Source organism: Procambarus clarkii, chromosome 41 (assembly GCF_040958095.1).
Source record: "Procambarus clarkii isolate CNS0578487 chromosome 41, FALCON_Pclarkii_2.0, whole genome shotgun sequence".
Classification (NCBI taxonomy): Eukaryota; Metazoa; Arthropoda; class Malacostraca; order Decapoda; family Cambaridae; genus Procambarus; species Procambarus clarkii.
This window is the reverse complement of record NC_091190.1, coordinates 15,073,679-15,093,471: the sequence shown is the minus strand read 5'-3', so window position 1 is coordinate 15,093,471 and position 19,793 is coordinate 15,073,679. Positions and strand designations below refer to the sequence as shown.

Below are 19,793 nucleotides of genomic sequence, written 5' to 3'. Positions count from 1 at the left end.
TTAAGACGATTGTTGCGTAGAATGGAAAATATCCAAAAGAAAATTAATAATATCTTGGTTAGCTTGAGATGATTTCGGGGCTTAGCGTCCCCGCGGCCCGGTCCTCGACCAGGCCTCCTTTTTTGTTACAACCCCCCCCCCCCCCTCGGGAAGTAGCCCGTAGCAGCAGCTGTCTAACTCCCAGGTACCTATTTACTGCTAAGTAACAGGGTGGGCATCAGGGTGAAAAAAATATTTTGCCCATTTGTCTCCGCCTCCACCGGGGATCGAACCCGGAACCTCAGGACTACGAATCCGAAGCGCTGTCCACCCAGCTATCAGGCGCCCCTTAGTAGTCACAATGTTGTTTTATTAAGACCTGGATAGGACTTGAACAATTATTGTTTATTTATTTAGGACTTGGATTGATAGAGAGCGGTAATCTTTGCGGCCTAAGGATGTGTAATAGATAAGCTCTAAGACATTTATGTACCAGATGCGTTGGCCCGAGGGAGTTCCGTCGTTACCTAACGTTAAGGGGGGGGGGGGCAAGATCATAGCGCTTCGAAGATCGTAAATTGTTTAGTGAATAACGTCTTAGCCTCTATGATAGAGATAAGAGCGTGACTCTCGTAACTCAGCGTGGGAATGCAGGCGGCGAGCACTCTGGGAGACCGTATTTCTGGCTTTCTCAATGAAAACGGAGCTTACTGAGATCAACTGCCTTGGATAACACGATGGACACGGGTTTAAATAAGAGTGAATGTCCTGTATACCCCAGTGACAACGGGGCCAGACCTGAGGAATACAGGCCTTGTATTCCTCATTGATAACGGGCCAGAGCAGGAATACTGTCCTTGTATTCCTCAGTGACAACGGGCCAGAGCAGGATTACAGTCCTTGTATTCCTGAGTGACAACGGGGCCAGACCTGAGGAATACAGTCCTTGTATTCCTCAGTGACAACGGGCTAGACCTGAGGAATACAGTCCTTGTATTCCTGAGTGACAACGGGCTAGACCTGAGGAATACAGTCCTTGTATTCCTCACTGACAACGGACCAGAGCAGGATTACAGTCCTTGTATTCCTCAGTGCTAGACCAGGATTAAATTCCCTAAATGTCCAAAGACCTGAAAGTTTCAGTATTATAAGCTATGACAGCTTTTGTATTTGTATTTGTAGACCGTCGCTCTCTGGACGGTAGAGCGACGGTCTCGCTTCATGCAGGTCGGCGTTCAATCCCCGACCGACCAAGTAGTTGGGCATACAGGAGCATATTGTATGGTCAGCGCAGTAATCGGACCAGAGTGATGTTGTCATTGCGCGAATTCGCCTCGGCTATCGGCACCTCTGTAAACTTTGTGACACAGCTGTAAAAGGCATTGACTTGAACACTGCATCATTGAATTTGAAACTGTAAAAGATTTGTACAGTTACAATCAACTATGTAACTATTTTATTGAATCTGGGATATTGGAAGACATCCTAATAATTTATCCTAAATTTGTTTATCCATATTAAAGAATGAAGATTATTTTTTTTTAAGCTGCATCTCTTATAAATCCATCCCTACCTTGTGTGGTTACATTTCAAATTCGTAAATTTGAAAGTCGTATAATGTGTGATGTAGTAGATTGTAGCCTCATGAACTATTGATGCGCTTCAATCTACAATTTAGACCAACTGTCTGGTGTATAGTACTCTATCCTGTATGGCAGGGAGTACCAGCAGTATACTCTAATAAGTCCTTATTGTATTACTACGATTCCTCAGGTCTTAGATCCGTCTCGGGAGAGAAGAGGCAGGCAGCGAGAGGGTTATACAAGCTAAAAGATTCTTGAGGCATTGATAAATATCGACAAAAAACGGTTGAGCACGATCAAGAGACCATGAGCTGGAGCTCAACCTTAACAAACACAGTATCCGCACAGCGTAGTCAATGGCACACGCTTGCAGGTCAATCCTTGCCAAGTATGTGTGTGTCGACGTTGTTGTTTTAGATTCAGCTCCGAGTAGTGGCAAGTAGCACGGGATATGGCGAGCCCGTAGTGGGCTTGCCTGACACACGAACGGCAAGTAGCACGGGGTATGGCGAGCCCGTAGTGGACTTATCCGGCACTGAAGCGGGGTCTGTAACTGCGGTGGTTTGTCGACCGTGCAGCACTCGTCATCACACAAACCACTGCCACCACCAGTTACTTCCTCTCGCTTCGTCTCCTTCGCTGCCGTCTCACCTATCTGTTGGAGAGGGTCGTCAGTCTATCAAGAGGCAGGTCCATCAATCCCCCACCCCCTCCACCATCTGTCTTTCCCCTCCATCTATCTTAGCTTTGCTTAACGTAAGAGTTCCATCTACTTTGTCGCAGTCACATTTTGCCCCACGATAAAGGTAGCTGTCTGTGTGAGCTCACTTAGTTGTGCTTGCGGGGGGTTGAGCTTTGGCTCTTTGATCCCGCCTCTCAGCTGTCTTATCAACTGGTGGTCAGGTTCCTAGCTGAGCCTATTGTGCTCTATCATATCTGCATTTGTAACTGTACATTCTCACATATTTTTGAGTTTGTTGATATTCACGTTAGTACGTACTCACCTAGTGGTATTCCTCTATTTGTGTCTGTCAGATCGAGATTGAACTTTTGAACCTTGCTTCATAGCTCTCTGTCATCTGATGCAATATGTGTGTGTGTGTGTGTGTGTGTGTGTGTGTGTGTGTGTGTGTGTGTGTGTGTGTGTGTGTGTGTTGCAGGTCTGTAGGCAGGTTGTTGTGTATCTCTCGTGTGTATAGCAATGAAGGTATGTGTATATGGTATATGTGGTGAATGGAGGAGAAGACACACACACACACACACACACACACACACACACACACACACACACACACACACACACACACACACAAAATCCTCAGGGGGGAATCGACCGGGTAAACAAGGATGAACTATTCAACACTGGTGGGACGCGAACAAGGGGACACAGGTGGAAGCTGAGTACCCAAATGAGCCACAGAGACGTTAGAAAGAACTTTTTCAGTGTCAGAGTAGTTAGTAAATGGAATGCATTAGGAAGTGATGTGGTGGAGGCTGACTCCATACACAGTTTCAAATGTAGATATGATAGAGCCCAATAGGCTCAGGAATCTGTACACCAGTTGATTGACGGTTGAAAGGCGGGACCAAAGAGCCAGAGCTCAACCCCCGCAAGCACAATTAGGTGAGTACAATTAGGTGAGTACACACACACACACACACACACACACACACAGAGTGCGAGCGATCACTTGACCCCCAAGAGATACCAGTTTCGTCCCGGTACACTGGTTGACGACTCCCACACAACCTCTCTCCCTGATTGAATTAAACTAAGTGGGAAGCTGTTAATTGGCGGCAATGGCGCGCGCGAGCGCATGTGTGTGTGTAGTGAAGGAGGCGCTGCTGGTGTGATGTCCGCAGGAAAAGTTTGGGGACCACTTGAGGATAGCGAGCGGGGCCATTTGGGCGGCCCACCACCGCCTCCAGCCGCTAGCCACAGTAAACGCTAGCAGGCGGGCCGGGCCGGGCCGGGCAGGGCAGGGCCCCTACCGTTCACAACACTCTCCATTCCTACTTTATTGTTCCAGATTTTTTTTTTCCGTTTCACCTCCGGGCAGGTTTGCTATATTGCATTTTTGGCTTTTGTGGCAGGAATTTGTTGTTTTCGTGATGGAAAGCGGCATGCATGATAGAGCGATGTTCTATACCTGCCATTTATATTTTATAAAGCTGTAGGTATTGTTTGATCCTGCCATAAATAATTTTAATTAATAAGTGTATATATATATATATATATATATATATATATATATATATATATATATATATATATATATATATATACACAGGGCTATTTCTGAGGCTTTATGCTGAAATTTCAATTATTCTTCTCCGACCGTCAGTAGTCACCTGGCCTGACTCCTCCACCTCACCCCCTCCGTCAGTACACACCTGGCCTGACTCCTCCACCCCCCCCCTCCGTCAGTACACACCTGGCCTGACTCCTCCACTCCCCCCCCCCCCCTCCGTCAGTACACACCTGGCCTGACTCCTCCACCCCCCCCCCTCCGTCAGTACACACCTGGCCTGACTCCTCCACTCCCCCCCCCCCTCCGTCAGTACACACCTGGCCTGACTTCACCTCCCCCCTCCGTCAGTACACACCTGGCCTGACTTCACCTCCTCCACTCCCCCCCCCCTCCGTCAGTACACACCTGGCCTGACTTCACCTCCCCCCTCCGTCAGTACACACCTGGCCTGACTCCTCCACCCCCCCTCCGTCAGTACACACCTGGCCTGACTCCTCAGCATCACCTGCCATTCACCAAAGGTTAGCTTTAATTGGATTTGCCGGTGGGTGTTGGACGATAGTCAGCCGAAGGCGCTGGCCTATACAAGAGGTCGGTCGTCGTAGCCTCGACCCTCTCCCTGTGTGGACTCCTCAGGGCCCCCCACACAGGGAGGCCTGACGGCGGAGTGGACAGCGCTCGGGATTCGTAGTACTAAGGCTCAGAATAAAATATTTGTACGTGTAATGGCAAACTCGTGTGGGGGACCCGCGTTCACTAGTGTTTCTCGTTAAAGATGTGGCTTTGTGTCTAATTACAAGTCTCTTTGTGAAGTAAAGAAAAAAAGCACCTTCTTTTCTCACTGTGTTTAATGTGAGATCTCATTCCTATTTCTTATCCAGGCTGTTAATTATCAGCAGTATCTGTAATTGTCAAGGTTTATAGACGCCATTTCCCACATCTCCTCTGAAGAATATTGAGTTCGTTGTCGCCATCTTACCCCTAAGTCTTCGGCTGATCTGTCTCGTTAGTTTGGTATCGTCAGCATCTTAAGATTATAGTTGCTGCCTCCTCACGTGGCCTCGACGGGCTCCTGGGGGCTGTCCGGGTCGTGTTCCGTGTACTCTTGCTGAAGTTAAACTTTGTCCTAGTGTTCCTCCGGGTCAACAGTTTCACCAGCAATACCATCAGCATATGTAATCAACAGCAGCAGCAGCATGTGTCATCAACAGCAGCAGCAGCATGTGTCATCAACAGCATCAGCATGTGTCATCACCAGCATCAGCATGTGTCATCACCAGCAGCAGCATGTGTCATCAACAGCAGCAGCAGCATGTGTCATCAACAGCAGCAGCATGTGTCATCACCAGCAGCAGCATGTGTCATCAACAGCAGCAGCAGCATGTGTCATCAACAGCAGCAGCATGTGTCATCACCAGCAGCAGCATGTGTCATCAACAGCAGCAGCATGTGTCATCACCAGCAGCAGCATGTGTCATCAACAGCAGCAGCAGCATGTGTCATCAACAGCATCAGCATGTGTCATCAACAGCACCATCAGCATGTGTCATCAACAGCAGCAGCAGCATCAGCATGTGTCATCAACAGCAGCAGCATGTGTCATCAACAGCATCAGCATGTGTCATCAACAGCAGCAGCATGTGTCATCAACAGCATCAGCATGTGTCATCACCAGCAGCAGCATGTGTCATCAACAGCATCAGCATGTGTCATCAACAGCATCAGCATGTGTCATCAACAGCAGCAGCAGCATCAGCATGTGTCATCAACAGCAGCATCAGCATCAGCATGTGTCATCAACAGCAGCAGCATGTGTCATCAACAGCATCAGCATGTGTCATCAACAGCAGCAGCAGCATGTGTCATCAACAGCAGCAGCATCAGCATGTGTCATCAACAGCAGCATCAGCATGTGTCATCAACAGCAGCAGCATCAGCATGTGTCATCAACAGCAGCAGCATCAGCATGTGTCATCAACAGTATAATTAAAGGTTCGCCAGCAGCATTACCAATTTATTTTCACCCGCAAAATGGGGGTTGGTAATGATGTAAATCTTCAACTTTAACATAACTGACAGACTTCATCGCAAGAGTCCAGCCTCACTGCTTTAGTGGCACCAGTGCCTGAGTGCCACAGGCCTGAAATCCCATGTTGGCCACACTATCCCATCCCAGCGGAAACTGCACCATTAAGTAATCATATCAAACTCCAAATGGTGAACGAGAACTGTGGTAATCACACGATACGGCCATCAAAACGAGCATCGTTAGAGATGGAATGTGCCGAGATGGGATCAGACGAGGATGGACGAGTTATTCAGAGAGTAGTAATGGTGGTTGGTGTGGGGAGAGGCGACGTCAAAGGCTCCTCTGGACACGCATATTACAGGACGTGGCCAGCGGACGGTGGTTCCCGCCAGAGGACGGAGGTTCCCGCCAGAGGACGGAGGTTCCCGCCAGAGGACGGAGGTTCCCGCCAGCGGACGGAGGTTCCCGCCAGCGGACGGAGGTTCCCGCCAGCGGACGGAGGTTCCCGCCAACGGCGCCCCCGCGGCCGGGCGCCCCTCTCCTGCTATCACCACTAATAAAACCAAAGCGGCTTGATGTGCCTCGTTAATCCTTAATTATTACATTATGGAAATGCCTCCCGCAGATTGCTACCGCATCCCAAGTTGGGAAGGTGGTTTGGAATTTTGTTTTGGGGATTGCTAGTAGATCTATTGGGAGCAGCCGCCTCTCGCTTGCTGGTAGGCCTACTGACACCAGCCAACACTTGCTGGTAGGCCTACTGGCACTAACCAACACTTGCTGGTAGGCCTACTGGCACCAGCCAACACTTGTTGGTATAGGCCTACTGGCACCAGCCCACGCTAGTGGATAAGTCTATTTGAAGCAACCTACGCACGCTCGCCAGAGCACACATTTTATTTTTTATTTATAGGCCTGTGTTCGGTACTCCAATATTTATCCCTGATTTTTATAATTTGTAACAAATAAATGTTTATATTAATGTATGATCCCGACATTTGTCTTTTTTTTTTATTCTTCTTTTAATTATTGCAAATCCATTTGATGAGCATCAGTATTCTGCAGAGAAGTTGCATCATTATGGTGGTATTGGTATATTATTCAGTTGCAAATGCAGTAATGAATTAAATGGTGTGAGAGTTGGGGCGGGCAGATACGGCTTCCCATTACCCGGGCCTCGCCACACACTGTGCATAATCGCTGCGGGTTGATATCACCCACCTCAATACCGCTCCTGAAAAATGTCATTGATTACAATATGTCGATGTTATGTCATGTGTCGGTAGCCATTTTGTTGGTGTGTGTTTTTTTTAATTGCTGATTTGAATCCTGGAAACACAAGCCGTAACAGTTCCTATTTTCCGCTTGTTACAACTTGTAATAAAGTTGTTACATCTTGGCTTAACGTGTTTATGACGTATTAGAACGTTGTTACAACTTGCTATATTGGTTGTTATAACTGGTTAGGAGGTGTTAAGACTTGTTCGAACGTTGTACCAACGTCGTAGTTTCGCTGTGTGTTTGCTGGGTTAAATCATCACAGTCTTTGTGTTGACACGCAATACTCATCACTCATCATCTTTGTAGTGTGAAATAGAGTAAGACTCGTGGGTGGACAGGTCACCGTTGATATTGCGGTAACCCATGAGAGATATGGGAATATTAATGTATACTCTAATTATCCATGAAGGGGATTCATCTTTTCACTGATGATGTGATGATTCGTGAGAGTGATCTCTTAGTGGATGCTGGGACGATCCTTGTGGACACTGTAACGAGCCATGGGGACTGATTACAGTGTTGTAATGTGACTCGATGCTGTAATGAACTCTTGGAAGAGTGACCTCTGAGCAGGATGACCTCAACTAACCTCTCAGTGGATGCTGTGAGGGTCATGGGAGGCTGATCTTTTAGTGGATGCTGTGAAGAACCGTGAGAGTCTGTGACGAGCACTGGATGCTGTGATGACACCCCTCCACCCCCATGGGAGACTGATGTTTATGAGTAAGAGCACGAAGATGAGAATGATGATGACTCGTGATGGGTTAATGAGTGCGGGGGTGAAGGTTGCGGTGGCAGCTAACAGGAGGTGGAGCACTGAAGACGTTGAGTCATTTCCTGTTGCAGTACTGGAGTGATGGAGACCGTGGGAACCTCTCTCTCTCTCTCTCTCTCTCTCTCTCTCTCTCTCTCTCTCTCTCTCTCTCTCTCTCTCTCTCTCTCTCTCTCTCTCTCTCTCTCTCTCTCTCTCTCTCTGCCTCTCTCTCTCTGCCTCTCTCTCTCTCTCTCTTTCTCTCTCTCTCTCTCTCTCTCTCTCTCTCTCTCTCTCTCTCTCTCTCTCTCTCTCTCTCTCTCTCTCTCTCTCTCTCTCTGCCTCTCTCTCTCTGCCTCTCTCTCTCTCTCTCTCTCTCTCTCTGCCTCTCTCTCTCTGCCTCTCTCTCTGCCTCTCTCTCTCTCTCTCTCTCTCTCTCTCGATCGATCGATCGATCGATCGATCGATCTCGAAAGTGCGTTAAAACGTACATATATTATATTCCGTCATTCAGTTCCTGTATTTAGTGTGAGTGTGTGTGTGTGTGTGTGTGTTTATGTGCATGTAGCAACAACGTTGTGGGTCAGTAGAATGTGGTGTTAGTGAGGACTGTGTCTTATTCACGACCTCGCTCGATAACGAAGAGTTGAGACTCACGTTAGTACGTTCCTTAACGGTGTCACTATATCCCTATAGATCACTTGCATCAAGAGCAAGAAGAAAGAAAATTTCGTCACCATAAGAGATCTCGGTTTCAGCATGACCACGGGGGATGTGGACTTACAAACTGTAATGTTGGGACAGTGTTTTTATACACGATAAATATCCGACGCGAAGAATGAGATGAAAGCTTCGTCGAGACGTTAAGGTCCTTTGAGGAAAAGCTTCCTTGTCCGAGGAGGGAAAAAACTCATCTTTCATATCGCCAGTACACACTGTACGTGTTGTCAAGGACGCCCCCCCCCCCTGGTGTACCTGTTGTCAAGGACCCTCCTGGTGTACGTGTTGTCCAGGACCTTCCTGGTGTACCTGTTGTCAATATAGGTGCAGATATAGGGCCGGGTTCCTGAATGAGGAAATCGTTTAATTAGCGCGCTTATAAGTTTACAGTTCTGAGCTGTGGTGGTGATCCCAAAAGGCGACGTCGTGTCGGGGAAGTATCGGGCGAGGAAGTCGAAGTGCCCCCTGCAAGAAAGGTGAGACCAAACAAATAATTCTTCTGGCACAGTCTGGAAACAATTACCATTCAATTAAATACAGCTTCCCCCCCTTCCCCCCCCCCTTCCCCGGGGGCGAGGCCCCCCCCACCTCCCTAGGGATTAAAGTGGCTCTAACAAACCCCATAACCATAACTCAGAGGAAATGCCGCCGCCGCCGCCCTTGCTTCCTGCCGTCGCTGTTGCCTCCTGCCGCCACCGCCGCCGCCACCATGGTCTCCTCCGTTAAAGCTCATACCAGAACAAATTTTGTTGAATTTTTCGCACTAACTATGGCAGTATATTACCTCCCGACCCGCGGATTGCTCGCGAACTCTCTCCCAACTTCTTGTGGTGCAAGACGCTCTCGTACACAATTGTCTGTCGCTACCCAGTGTACACTACCCTCGCCCTCCCACCTCTTGTCATAGCCACTTCCCCAGGGACTTGTCGCAGCCACTTCCCCAGGGACTTGTCTTGTCGCAGACACTTCCCCAGGGACTTGTCTTGTCGCAGACACTTCCCCAGGGACTTGTCTTGTCGCAGACACTTCCCCAGGGACTTGTCTTGTCGCAGACACTTCCCCAGGGACTTGTCTTGTCGCAGACACTTCCCCAGGGACTTGTCGCAGACACTTCCCCAGGGACTTGTCGCAGCCACTTCCCCAGGACTTGTCACAGCCACTTCCCCAGGGACTTGTCGCAACCACTTCCCCAGGGACTTGTCGCAGCCACTTCCCCAGGGACTTGTCTTGTTGCAGACACTTCCCCAGGGACTTGTCGCAGCCACTTCCCCAGGGACTTGTCGCAGCCACTTCCCCAGGGACTTGTCGCAGCCACTTCCCCAGGGACTTGTCTTGTTGCAGACACTTCCCCAGGGACTTGTCGCAGCCACTTCCCCAGGGACTTGTCGCAGACACTTCCCCAGGGACTTGTCTTGTCGCAGACACTTCCCCAGGGACTTGTCTTGTCGCAGACACTTCCCCAGGGACTTGTCTTGTCGCAGACACTTCCCCAAGGACTTGTCTTGTCGCAGACACTTCCCCAGGGACTTGTCTTGTCGCAGACACTTCCCCAGGGACTTGTCTTGTCGCAGACACTTCCCCAGGGACTTGTCTTGTCGCAGACACTTCCCCAGGGACTTGTCGCAGACACTTCCCCAGGGACTTGTCGCAGCCACTTCCCAGGACTTGTCGCAGCCACTTCCCCAGGGACTTGTCGCAGCCACTTCCCCAGGGACTTGTCGCAGCCACTTCCCAGGACTTGTCGCAGCCACTTCACAGGACTTGTCGCAGCCACTTCCCCAGGGACTTGTCGCAGCCACTTCCCCAGGGACTTGTCGCAGCCACTTCCCAGGACTTGTCGCAGCCACTTCCCCAGGGACTTGTCGCAGCCACTTCCCAGGACTTGTCGCAGCCACTTCCCCAGGGACTTGTCGCAGCCATGTCCCAGGACTTGTCGCAGCCATGTCCCAGGACTTATCGCAGCCATGTCCCAGGACTTGTCGCAGCCATGTCCCAGGACGTGTCGCAGCCACGTCCCAGGGACTTGTCACAGCCACGTCCCAGGACTTCTCTCAGCCTACTAGGAGTCTAGTAGGATTTCCTAGGATCAGTAGAAAATTGTGAGTGTGAAGAAGACCAGAGGATAGAGAAGCGTTAATAAAACAGTGAATCTGTATATGAAAAAGACAAGAAGAACGTGAGACAGTGAGGAAGTCAACAAGAAAATGAGGTTCTGTGAAAGCCAGAAAGAAAATGAGGTTCTGTGAAAGCCAGAAAGAAAATGAGGTTCTGTGAAAGCCAGAAAGAAAATGAGGTTCTGTGAAAGCCAGAAAGAAAATGAGGTTCTGTGAAAGCCAGAAAGAAAATGAGGTTCTGTGAAAGCCAGAAAGAAAATGAGGTTCTGTGAAAGCCAGAAAGAAAATGAGGTTCTGTGAAAGCAGAAAGAAAATGAGGTTCTGTGAAAGCCAGAAAGAAAATGAGGTTCTGTGAAAGCCAGAAAGAAAATGAGGTTCTGTGAAAGCCAGAAAGAAAATGAGGTTCTGTGAAAGCCAGAAAGAAAATGAGGTTCTGTGAAAGCCAGAAAGAAAATGAGGTTCTGTGAAAGCCAGAAAGAAAATGAGGTCTATATTATGAAAGGCAGTAATAAAATGAGACAGCGAGATTGGAAACCAATACGAACGTGATAGAGTGAAGGAATCAATAAGAAAGTGAGACAGTGAACGAAGATGCCAGTAAGAGCGAGAGAGAGGGAGAGAGAGAGAGAGAGAGAGAGAAGTGCGGAGTAAGGGGTGGGGGGGGTCGGCCACCTTCGGAGGAAATTCATTTCTGAAGTAAATGCAGTTCCAAACGCAGCTGTCATGAGCCATCTGTGATCCATTAGTGAAATAATCGTCGCTAATGACACCTCTTTCTTTGTGAACGCGGCCGGGGAGGGAGGTGTGTGATCTGCTGGGCTGTTATCTCCCGCACTGCCACGGATATCGTCCGTGGCTGTGTGTCTTGTCGTCCTCAACACGTGTATACGAGGCCAGAGACACAAAAATCACCAACAAGTATATTTAAGGCCTGGAACAAGAGGACCACCAACAAGTATATTTAAGGTCTGGAACAAGAGGACCGCCAACAAGTATATTTAAGGTCTGGAACAAGAGGACCACCAACAAGTATATTTAAGGTCTGGAACAAGAGGACCACCAACAAGTATATTTAAGGTCTGGAACAAGAGGACCACCAACAAGTATATTTAAGGCCTGGAACAAGAGGACCACCAACAAGTATATTTAAGGCCTGGAACAAGAGGACCACCAACAAGTATATTTAAGGCCTGGAACAAGAGGACCACCAACAAGTATATTTAAGGCCTGGAACAAGAGGACCACCAACAAGTATATTTAAGGTCTGGAACAAGAGGACCGCCAACAAGTAAATAAAAGACTTGGGACAAAAGAAACATCAATTCAATAAAGATGCTTGAAACAAAAGACGTCCATAGCGGCGCAATTTTAGGTAATGTAAATTAAAAGACCACTTTAACATTTGCTAATATTCAGAAGTATTAAACGATTCCATTCATTTAACCATTCGTTCATTAAACCATTTGTTCGTTAAACCATCCATTTGTGAGTATATCCTGGATAATAATGGTGTTTTACTTAAGAGCAACTGTACATGTTTGTGTAACATGCCGCTTGGAGAGGTGGTCTGGTCAGAGACCGGGCCGCGGGGACCATGCGCCTGGGAGCCAACGTAAGGTAACCGCATTACTAAGGGAACCGCACCTCAGAAGATGGGGGGAAAACGACGACGTTTCGGTCCGTCCTGGACCATCTTGAGGTTATCTTGAGATGATTTCGGGGCTTTTTAGTGTCCCCGCGGCCCGGTCCTCGACCAGGCCTCCTCCCCCAGGAAGCAGCCCGTGACAGCTGACTAACACCCAGGTACCTTTTTTACTGCTAGGTAACAGGGGCATAGGGTGAAAGAAACTCTGCCTATTGTTTCTCGCCGGCTCCCGGGATCGAACCCGGGACCACAGGATCACAAGTACAGTGTGCTATCCGCTCGGCCGACCGGCTCCCTTATTATCCCGACCATTATCAAGTCGTACGCATGTGGTCCAGCGATGTGATCCATTTTGGATGATGTGACTGGACGTTTCGGTCCAGTACGGACCGAAACGTCGTCGTTTTTTTTTTCCATCTTCTGATGTGTGGTTTTGGTCATCATATCTTCAGCCCCGTTATTGTGACTTATTGTCTGCATTATTAGGGACTATAGTATGAAAGAAGCCATGCTGTAATGGGAGGTTTTGTTATGGTATGGTGGCTTAATGGTGCTATAGTGGTATGGTTCTTTAGGGTTGAATTGGGGTCATGGTGGTGTGGTTCTGTGATGGCGTGGTGACAGGCTGGTGGTGTGGCTGCTGTGGTGTGTAGTGTACTCACATAGATGTGCTTACAGGTCCCACTGCCAGCTTCCAAGTCCGACCTTTAAGACCATAAAAATGTTTAATGCAATGAATCACTTCCCCCATTTTTCTTCTCTTATTTACTGCCTCTCTCCCTCTCTCCCTGACTCTCTCCCCCCTCACAGCTCGTTATAAAGACTTACCTTTCTCCCTTTATTCAGAACATAATTCGCCTATCTCCATTTATTATTCGAGACATTTACCATTCTTACGTTCAAGTGGTCTTTCCTGTCGTCTCTGTGGCTTATATATCTATTAGATATATATATATATATATATATATCTATTAGATATATATATATATATCTATTAGATATATATATATATATCTGCCCAAAACACTGCGCGTACTAGTGGCTTTACAAGATTGTAATTACTATGCTATGTATCCTCACAATCCCAATGTACCTTCTTGTATATATATATATATATATATATATATATATATATATATATATATATATATATATATATATATATATATATATATAAATAAATAAATAAATTAGTTCTACTGTTTCTCGCTTGTATCTTTGCCCTTTTGTCATGGAGGTGTTGTGTTAGCCGTGGCTTTAGACTAGAAGTCAAGGGTCGCTAAACTACGTCCGATCAACCAGGCTGTGATTCCATCGTGAGGGTATATACGAGCCGCCGCGTCGAACAGCCTGATTGACCAAAGCACCAACCAGGAGGCCTAGCCAGGGACGCGGGGACGTTGATCCTGGGAATCATCAATTTGAATTAATCGACAGTAGCCAAGGTTCTGTATATAGAACTGTGAGTCTATATACAAGGAGCCGGTCGGCCGAGCGGACAGCACGCTGGACTTGTGATCCTGTGGTCCTGGGTTCGATCCCAGGCGCCGGCGAGAAACAATGGGGCAGAGTTTCTTTCACTCTATGCCCCCTGTTACCTAGCAGTCAAATAGGTACCTGGGTGTTAGCCAGCTGTCACGGGCTGCTTCCTGGGGGTGGAGGCCTGGTCGAGGACCGGGCCGCGGGGACACTAAAAAAAGCCCCGAAATCATCTCGAGATAACCTCAAGATAACCGGAACCATAGTGACGGGGATAAACGTAGATAGTGGAGAAGGACCTGGTCGACGACCGGGCCGCGGGGACACTAAGCCCCGGAAGCACCTCAAGGTAGGAAGGACGGGTAGCAGGGGGGAGGTGGGGGGGGTGAGACAGGAAGGAGGAAGGGAAAATACCATGAGGGAGGGAAGAGGGGAGGGGGTGTTGGTTGGGGGGGCTTGGTGGGGGTGGGATAGAGTGGGGTGGGTAAGGAAGGTGACGTAGTGGGGTACAGGACGGGTGTGTTGTCAGTTACTGCGGGTGTTGTCGATGACCGCGGACTGACTGCCTCTCAGCCGTGTCCCACAATCGGTTTCCGCTCGTGTGCGAGCTGTCAATATTCACCCCGGGATGTAATAGCCCCTCCTAATTACCTGTTCGCCATACAGCTGAATGGCTTGTTGAATATAGCCCCCCCAACCCCACCCCACCTCTTTCCTCCCCCCTCTCTCTCTCTCCCGGGCGGCTGGAAGCGACCTCTTCCTCCTAGAGAGACCTGTTGACCGCCTCCCCTGTTAACTATCACTGTTAGAGTCGCGTGTGCCGTTGTGAACTGGCACTGTTGCCTGTTCTTAACTATCTGTTGTTGTTAGCAACTCTTGGGATCTGTTTGTCAAGAACATTCTTAATATTGTGGCTAAGTTAGTATTGTAAACTTTCACGGGAAACCCCAACTTATCACACAGCGTTAAGTGAAGGTAAGTTACTGTGAGGTAGGTTACTGTGACGGTGACGTCATCCAGGCGAGGGCCTGCTTCTGTTAATGGACACTTGCGTTTCCTTTTTTTAAATTAGTTTTATTATCTTTGTGGTGTGTCAACAAACACACAGACACACAGCCACAGACTCACACACAGCCACAGACTCACACACAGCCACAGACACACAGCCAGAGACACAGACACAGCCACAGACACACACAGTCACAGACACACAGCCACACAGCCACAGACTCACAGCCACAGACACACACAGTCACATACACACACAGCCACACACACACAGCCACAGACACACACATCTCACAGAACCTCACATCCCTGGAAAACAGAAGAGTAAGGGGAGACATGATAACCACCTACAAAATTCTCAGGGGAATTGGCAGGGTGGACAAAGACAAACTCTTCAGCACGGGTGGGACACGAACAAGGGGACACAGGTGGAAACTTAGTACCCAGATGAGCCACAGAGACGTTAGAAAGAATTTTTTCAGTGTCAGAGTAGTTAATAAATGGAATGCACTAGGAAGTGATGTGGTGGAGGCTGACTCCATACAGTTTCAAATGTAGATATGATAGAGCCCAATAGGCTCAGGAATCTGTACACCAGTTGATTGACAGTTGAGAGGTGGGACCAAAGAGCCAAAGCTCAACCCTCGCAAGCACAATTAGGAGAGTACAATTAGGTGAGTACACTGTCACAGACACACACAGCCACAGACACAGACACAGCCACAGACACACACAGTCACAGACACACACAGCCACAGGCACAGACACAGCCACACACAGTCACAGACACACACAGCCACAGACACAGCCACAGACACACACAGCCACACACACACAGCCACACACACACAGCCACAGACACACACAGCCACACACACACACACAGCCACAGACACACACACAGCCACAGACACACACACAGCCACAGACACAGCCACAGACACACAGCCACAGCCACAGACACACAGCCACAGACAACCACAACTATCCACCAATAATTATCACTACCACAACCACCATTAAAGCTATTAACGTTCAATTGTACTAGCGACTTTTATCAACAATAATTAACAGCTGTAACCCTATCGGTATAATTTAATTAATCCAACATATCTGTGGATTATTTTACTCAGTAAAAAATATTCGAAAATAATATCACAACACCAGGGCTAAGAGCTAGAGCTCAACCGCCTCCCCCCCCCACACGCACAATTAGGTGAGTACATATCTCACGCTTACTGGGATATGAAGCGCCCATGATATCCCACGTGTCAGTTTGGATATAGAAAACTCAAAGAGTTCCTGCATTGTGTGAGTGGTTATCTTGCCCTTGATAACAAGACTGTGTCGTATATAATGATGATAAAGATGCATCATTAACGAAGCATCATTAAGGAGAAGCAAAGCAGGCAAGATCATGTTAGTTTGATATGTTTCTTTGTTCTGATTGAATGTGACGGGGTGTCGCCCCCCTCCACGACACACAGGGTGTGACTCAGTGTTGTCTCTACAACACAGGGTGTGACTCAGTGTTGCCACACACACACACACAGGGTGTGACCCTAGTGTTGCCCCCACAACACAGGGTGTGACCCCAGTGTTGCCCCCACAACACAGGGTGTGACTCAGTGTTGCCACACACACACACACAGGGTGTGACCCAGTGTTGCCACACACACACACAGGGTGTGACCCCAGTGTTGCCCCCACAACACACAGGGTGTGACCCCAGTGTTGCCTCCACAACACACAGGGTGTGACCCAGTGTTGCCACACACACACACACAGGGTGTGACCCCAGTGTTGCCCCCACAACACACAGGGTGTGACCCAGTGTTGCCCCCACAACACACAGGGTGTGACCCAGTGTTGCCCCCACAACACACAGGGTGTGACCCAGTGTTGCCCCCACAACACACAGGGTGTGACCCAGTGTTGCCCCCACAACACACAGGGTGTGACCCAGTGTTGCCCCCACAACACACAGGGTGTGACCCAGTGTTGCCACACACACACACACACACACACACACACACACACACACACACACACACACACACACACACACACACACACACACACACACAAGACCACAACATTAAAAGTGTCGCTGGCGAGGAGTTCGTCCCCGCACTTGGCAATACGGCACATTTGCGTTCGCGAATTTAGAGAAGTCAAAACTTTTCAAGTGTTGCAAATTGCACGTTTTAAAGTTGATATAGAACACATTGCAAAGAATACCCGCACATGATGATATTAACACCATAGGGAATATCCTTCAGTTGAAAATATCATAAAGTTTATATCGATATCAAGTTTATATCGTCAAATAAACCTAGAGTGTATATATATATATATATATATATATATATATATATATATATATATATATATATATATATATGTATATATATATATATATATATATATATATATATATATATATATATATATATATATATATATATATATATATAATATGTAAACAGCGTAAGGCCTATTGGCCCATACGAGGCAGCTTCCTCTTTATATTCAAACTCATTTGTACAAAATGTCTAACCATCGCTTGAAACAATCCCGAGTCCCCCCATTATGTTAGCCGGTAATTTGTTTGATAAATCAGCGCCCCTAATTCCGGATCGTTGTTGATTCACCACGCTATTGGTTAATATTTAAGCCGAATGTTGATTAGGCTACGATGTGAAGCTTGCCCACGGTGGCTTCGGGAAGCACTGAGTTCACAGTAACGTCTTAATAACACAGAGTTCACAGTAACGTCTTAAGTAACACAGAGTTCTCAGTAAGTAACGTCTTAAGTAACAGAGTTCTCAATAAGTAACGTCGTAAGTAACACAGAGTTCACAGTAACGTCTTTAGTAATACAGTTCACAGTAAGTAACGTCGTAAGTAACACAGAGTTCACAGTAACGTCTTAAGTAATACAGTTCACAGTAAGTAACGTCTTAAGTAACACAGAGTTCACAGTAACGTCTTAAGTAACACAGTTCACAGTAAGTAACGTCTTAAGTAACACAGAGTTCACAGTAACGTCTTAAGTAACACAGTTCACAGTAAGTAACGTCTTAAGTAACACAGAGTTCACAGTAACGTCTTAAGTAACACAGTTCTCAGTAAGTAACGTCTTAAGTAACACAGTAAGTAGCGTCTTCTCGCCTCTGACGTAATCTAGACGTAAAGCTCTATCAGTACATCACTGTGGAATAGTGCTGTACTTACAGAGCTTTGACTTATATTGACGCTTTGACTTATAGAGCAAATTGACTTATAGAGCAAACTTATAGAGCAAACTTATAGAGCTTTGACTTATAGAGAAAATTGACTTATAGAGCAAATAAGTCAATTTGCTTTCACATTTGATCCATTTGACACACTTGTGCTAAATATTAATTTTATTATAATTACTATTTCACGTTTCACTGTTGCATCTATTCAACTGTATTATTTCTTGCGTAATTTCCATTCAAATATTAAAAGCAATTTATATATTCAATATTTCACTTAATATGAACTCATCAGTATAAAATCATTTTCCAATTAGCTCGGCTAATATATTTTATTCTTATGGAAGCTAAATCTGCTAGCTTTGTTTCCCACTCACATGTGTATACTCCCCTAGTTGTGCTTGCGAGGGTTGAGCTCTGGCTCTTTGGTCCCGCCTCTCACCTGGTGATGTGTGTGTGTGTGTGTGTGTGTGTGTGTGTGTGTGTGTGTGTGTGTGTGTGTGTGTGTGTGTGTGTGTGTGTGTAATTACCTAAGTGTAGTTACAGGATGAGAGCTACGCTCGTGGTGTCCCGTCTTCCCAGCACTCTTTGTCATATAACGCTTTGAAACTACTGACGGTCTTGGCCTCCACCACCTTCTCACTTAACTTGTTCCAACCGTCTACCGTGTGTGTGTGTGTGTGTGTGTGTGTGTGTGTGTGTGTGTGTGTGTGTGTGTGTGTGTGTGTGTGTGTGTGTGTGTGTGTGTAGTGGTGAAGAGCGTTTGAGACAACTATGGTCAACACTGAAGAAAAATATCACCTTGTGTTGTATAGGAAGCCTTCTTTCGTATACTTCTGTTACTCAGGATACTTTCACTCAACGCCTTGTGTTACTCAAGACACCTTCACTCAACGTCTTGTGTTATTCAAGACACCTTCACTCAACGCCTTGTGTTAGTCAGGACACCTTCACTCAACGCCTTGTGTTACTCAAGACACCTTCACTCAACGCCTTGTGTTAGTCAGGACACCTTCACTCAACGCCTTGTGTTACTCAAGACACCTTCACTCAACGTCTTGTGTTACTCAAGACACCTTCACTCAACGTCTTGTGTTATTCAAGACACCTTCACTCAACGTCTTGTGTTACTCAAGACACTTTCACTCAACGTCTTGTGTTATTCAAGACACCTTCACTCAACGCCTTGTGTTACTCAAGACACCTTCACTCAACACCTTGTCTTACTCAGGACACCTTCACTCAACACCTTGTCTTACTCAGGACACCTTCACTCAACACCTTGTCTTACTCAGGACACCTTCACTCAACACCTTGTCTTACTCAAGACACCTTCACTCAACACCTTGTCTTACTCAAGACACCTTCACTCAACACCTTGTCTTACTCAGGACACCTTCACTCAACACCTTGTCTTACTCAGGACACCTTCACTCAACACCTTGTCTTACTCAGGACACCTTCACTCAACACCTTGTCTTACTCAGGACACCTTCACTCAACACCTTGTCTTACTCAGGACACCTTCACTCAACACCTTGTCTTACTCAGGACACCTTCACTCAACACCTTGTCTTACTCAGGACACCTTCACTCAACACCTTGTCTTACTCAGGACATCTTCACTCAACGCTTCGTTGGGTTCATAAATTTGTCTTCATAAAGTCGATGAAACCAACGCGTCGTTGAGGAAAACTGTCCTGATCCACT

At 47.2% G+C, this 19,793-nt stretch overlaps 1 protein-coding gene across 2 annotated transcripts in view; it reads left to right on the top strand.

Moving 5' to 3' along the window:
* Positions 1-19,793, top strand: part of LOC123761022 (atrial natriuretic peptide-converting enzyme) — a 504,836-nt gene that overhangs the window by 127,949 nt on the left and 357,094 nt on the right. The gene's annotated exons all lie outside the window — the stretch shown is intronic.